A 5,000-nucleotide genomic window follows, 5' to 3' on the forward strand; every position below is an offset into this window, starting at 1 on the left:
TTACGCGAGAAGCGTTCGAAACTAAATCAATCGGTGAAATTGTTGTCATGTAGCAAAAGGTATTGAGTATCACTGAAAACTTGAACTGATTTGTTTGTCCAGGCTATGATCTTGAAGTACAGTGATTTCAAATTGCTCGATCTTGTAAACAAATGTAAGCAAGTTGGACAGCTACAATCATCACCTTGCACTCAGTGTCTGGCTCCAAATGCAGTTTCACGTCATTTATACGAAAATACTACAACTTCTACTAACCAACTTTTTTTCTCCTTAAAATATGTTTTCCGTGTACCTATTATGAGTACCGTGCTCGTTTCTTCGCAACACTGTGATAATGCATGGCAAAGGGGTAATTTGGGCTTCAAAATGATCATCTCCAAGTTGCAATGTTATGCGCAGTATGAACCTTTAGTGAGAATATTACAACATGCCAGTCATGGAGTCATCCTTTCCAAAAGAAAGACGTCTACAGAATTTCTTGATCGAAACCTGCAATTAAGTCTGAGAGTGCTTCCCAACACAGGAAATACGTGTATTAAACGTTTACGATAACCTAACTTTGTCCTTGTCTGTATCATATGCGCATACGTCAGTTAATAATCGGTATAGTCGTCTTGCCTAGAGTAATGCAGCACTCGGTTATATGATGCTTGCTGAGACTTTACTTGATCGTTCAATCTATCATTTCTGATATCGGTCCTTTTGGAGCACTTGGATGAAAGGGTTTGCGTAAAATCTGGAATCCAGAAGAAGAAATCCGGATTGCGATATAAGAACTTGAACCAAAGTTACTTGGCTTACACTAATTTGCAAAACGAAGCGAAACCAAATGATACAGAAACAATCCTAAACATTCCTTAAAACAATCTTAGGCCTGATTAGGCGTAAACAAACCGTTTACCAATGCTAGCATTTGGTCTAAAAACCTTTTTTAAGGTCTAATTAGGTCTAAGGTTACAACAAGTGGCAAAAATAATGGTGACACTTCACTTTCTTGGGGCGTTATTAATTTACCTATTATCTCTCACACCTCACACTGTAACCCCCCCCCCCCCACCCCCCTCCTTATCAGTGTTGCTAGGAAGACAAAAAAATTGTTGCAAACTTAAACAGTCAACATTGAAAGGGAGAGAGGGGAAGGGAAGTGGGAAAGGTTTAAATTCTAGATACGGCAGGTATTGGAAGCTAAAAAAGGTGTTTTTTAAAGGACCACGCTCAAGCAAGAGCCATTGCAGGCGAGCGCTTTCATCAGCGCCATTTTCTGTATTACAGAAAATACAATGTTGCGATAGGTGAACATTTATCTAGCTCCATCGGTCGTATCATCTGCTTTTGTTAGTTGTAATATTTGTAAATAGCTTTTTTAACATTTAATTCGCGGATTTGTATAGTTAGTTCTTCTTTATTATCGTGTGAAGTTCTGAATGAAGCCGTTGAAAAGAGGTCGCCCGCCGAAGCCAGAGGGCCGACATATTGTTTGGTTTCATCCTCAACATTAAAGCTATGGAACAACAGGAAACAAGCCTCTGGATTCGCAAATAATTCAAACAGCGAATTTGCTGAGGCCCTGCTTCATGGATTTATGCTCAGTTTTATGGATGAGAGCAGATCTTCTCAAAGAAAACGAGCTTGTTTGCAGGATTCGTCCGCCATGTATATCCCGATTCCATGTAAGTGCTTATCAGTTTGTATTACCAATTGGCTATGCATTTAGGAAATTTTATCGGTGTAAGTGTGTTTTGATGAACACTTGTGTATTCCTTTCACAGGTAAGCGGCCCTTGTTCGTTTTAACACCGAGAGGAACTAGCACTGTTGTAACCCGTTCCAAAGAGAAAGACTCTGTCAGTGAAAGGTACATGTACAAACGCTTTTATTATTATTATTATTATTATTATTATTATTATTATTATTATTTTATTATTATTATTTTTTGTAATCCCATTACAGTTTCCACTATCTGAAACATGTCGGTTATTAGTGGCCCAGCTAGTCATATTTGTATTGTTGTATTTCAAAAGGTCTTTTGAAGTTGATATAACTGAAATTCGCTGGCACAACACACCACCTCTCTGGAAAGGGCAGTGTCTCTGAACCCTTCATTTGCTTCACTGAAGGGAAATCCTATGGAGGCTATGGAAGATCCAGAGGCAGAAAGTACCTTCAGCAGTGTGGAAGTCAGGTGGGTATATTTTCAGGCTTACTGTAAACATGTGTCAAGTAATACCTAAAAAATGAGGAAAAGTATTCCTTTGAAGTTAACAGGTTAGAAAACAGCTCACTGGAACTCCAGAGAACTCAGTGCACAAGTTTGAATTTAAGGGACCACATTTTCTTATCTTCAGAAGTCATGTATTTACATTTATAACGTAGCTGCTAAATTCATGTAGCCAAATTCAGTTGCACAAGCATGCCTCATATTCCCATTGTGCATGCTGATGATGTTGGTGTTAAAGTGCCGGTGTTAAAATGTTATAAAACAATTGGCTCATACCTGTATGTCAGATGTGCGTTCATCAAGATATGAAGCACTCAAGAAGCTAGACTTGCCCTGAGAAAATGGGGGATGAATCTGCTTTTAATATAAGTAAATATTCACTAGTATTGGTTGCTACAGTATGCTGTGATTGAAAATTTCCAGATGCCAGTGTTCGATCAAGGTCATGCGTTTGTTGTTCAGCCAGTGAATCTCAACAATACAATCTGTTGTTGCAAACACCAGGCCCTCAATACACTTAGGGCTTAGGGGATTGAGTGAATTTAGAAATTTGAATTACAATTAGACTTTCAACAATGCATTCTTGGATGAGTACAACTTGGAAATTTACCTAATAGTATATTTATTTGTATCTGTGATGCAAGAGCAAAATCATGAAAAAAAATTAGCTGAAAATTTCAATTTGGGGTCCATTTCCATTCTGTAGTTTTAGCATTTTCACTACTATAAAATTCTTTCGTTTCATGTTTGGTGAAAAATAACTGTCATTATTTTGGTTGGCAGGCTTCAAACGTTAGAGGATGTGAAGTTGTTGGGGAATGGATAGAGCCAATCAGGAACCATTTCTGGCACTGTGCTGAGCAGTGTGATGGGGATGAACAGACTTAAAGGGTTGGTAAAATAATTCGATAAATGCTGCGATATAGTGGACAAATGTACAGTCATTAATTTTTGTATTACTGCAGTTAATATCATCTCCACATTTCCTGTTTCAAATTTGTTTGCTTGAAAAACAAAAAGTTTACTTGAAAGCATGGTAGAAATATCACTATGTCACTATGCAATGTACAGTATCATACATGTATATCAGTATAATTAAATTCTTAGTACTGGTTTACATATTTGCCATGTGAGTGCCTAAGCAAGTAAATTAGTGTGGGAGTCTAAAGCAGGCTTTCAGCCAGAAACATGAAAATAATAGTAATACTAAAAAGAGTGGATGTACTTGGGATACAATTCCCAATAAAATAGAGCCCTGTACATGGATGTCATTTTGGCCTGTCACAGGACAGTAACCACTTAAACTCACCATTTTTTGAACTAGTATTCTTTACGTAGTATAGACTATTTTATGTCACACTGATCCCATCTGTTCTGGCTTATAATTGAGCCCACAACTAGTGATGTTTATTTTTTTCATATTACAGCTATGATGTTTTTATCAAACAAATTGTGCTGGCAGCACTTGACCACAATTTCCATCTGTTCCGCGATGACATGAAAGACTCGACTGGCCAAGTGCGGTACAAAAAACAGTACAGCAAAAGGTCGAGGAACTGGAAAGCAGAACCACTGAAGGAACCGAAATGCTACCCACACTGGCCACTGCTAGCTGCCAAGATCCTTGAAAGGAGGGCCAAAGACAAGCAATCAATAGTCAGACCCGCAACATTACCGGCAAGCCATCCAAAGCAACTAGCACCCACTATTGCAATGAAAGAGGCCCCCAGCACAAAGGATTTAATGGAGGCTAGACTTTCCCATTTTAGTTTGGAAGTCTGTCTCCAAGTAATATTATATTGTATACTGCATCCAAAGAAATTCTGCATTGTGTAAATTAGCACTCCATTTGGTTTTGCTTTAGACTATTTTTGTCACTTTTGTATCACTTTCTCAGATTGGTTTAGTCAGTGATAATAAATTATGATAATTACTTTGTTTTGGATTTTACAACCAGTTGAAAATCATGTAACTGCTGTGTTTATTACAAATGGAGCAGTTGTAAGGAGTGTTAAATTATACAAGCAGTAAAAGGCTAGTAACACACAAATAGTTTGTAGTTCCAGAAAATCTCCATGGGATGAGGGGGTCTCAAAGACCACATATTAATTTTTTTTTTGGAACCCCAGAAGGGTGGGCAGAGGTCTCGGGACTTACATGAATCCATTCCATGTGGAGATATGAATATTTTCTGGCACGTCATAATAGTATCACGTAAAAATAAGTGAATGGTCTCTACACCATAGCAGAAACCCATAAGGGTTGAAACGTGTAACGCGCATTCACAGCTTCCGAATATTCAGTGCGAACTGATTGGTTGAATGTTTCAGTGCTAAGTACCATATTTGGAAACCCCTCGCTCTTGTTGTTCCAAATATGGTACTTAGAAAATTGAATATTCGGAAGCTTGTTTCCCAGCACACAAGGGGCCATTACACGTTTCAACCCTTATGGGTTTCTGACCATAGTCAATCATGATAAAATAATTGCCAGGAAGTATTTAATTGGTTTCATTTTCAATAATACGTAGTTTCGTCTTTATGTTAATAATAATGCAGCTTGATCAATACAACCGGAAACAAAAGAACACTTCAGTAGTTTGCTTGTTGTTTGGACACTAAGTGAAATGTGGCATGCACTGGCACACATAGGTAATGTAATGATGTACATACAGGACCTATACGCAGTAATGCACTGGAAATGGGATTTTTAATTTTTTTCGGATCGCCTGATTGTGGACGAACCAGCCTAGCTGGTGATAAAGAGCTGGAAAAAGTCTGGGC

The 5,000-nt window shown here is 38.1% G+C and overlaps 2 protein-coding genes across 3 annotated transcripts in view; one reads left to right on the plus strand and one right to left on the minus strand.

Moving 5' to 3' along the window:
- LOC137975350 (uncharacterized) overlaps positions 1 to 5,000 on the plus strand; it is a 16,787-nt gene that overhangs the window by 608 nt on the left and 11,179 nt on the right. The window lies entirely within an intron of this gene.
- Positions 4,049 to 5,000, minus strand: part of LOC137975351 (uncharacterized) — a 2,708-nt gene continuing 1,756 nt past the window's right edge. For both annotated transcript variants that reach the window (XR_011117566.1, XM_068822444.1), the window contains exon 3: positions 4,049 to 5,000. This exon is cut by the window's right edge and continues 991 nt beyond it. The gene's annotated coding sequence lies outside the window, so the exon portion shown is untranslated.

The sequence above is a fragment of the Montipora foliosa genome, chromosome 11 (genome assembly GCF_036669935.1).
Source record: "Montipora foliosa isolate CH-2021 chromosome 11, ASM3666993v2, whole genome shotgun sequence".
Lineage (NCBI taxonomy): Eukaryota > Metazoa > Cnidaria > Anthozoa > Scleractinia > Acroporidae > Montipora > Montipora foliosa.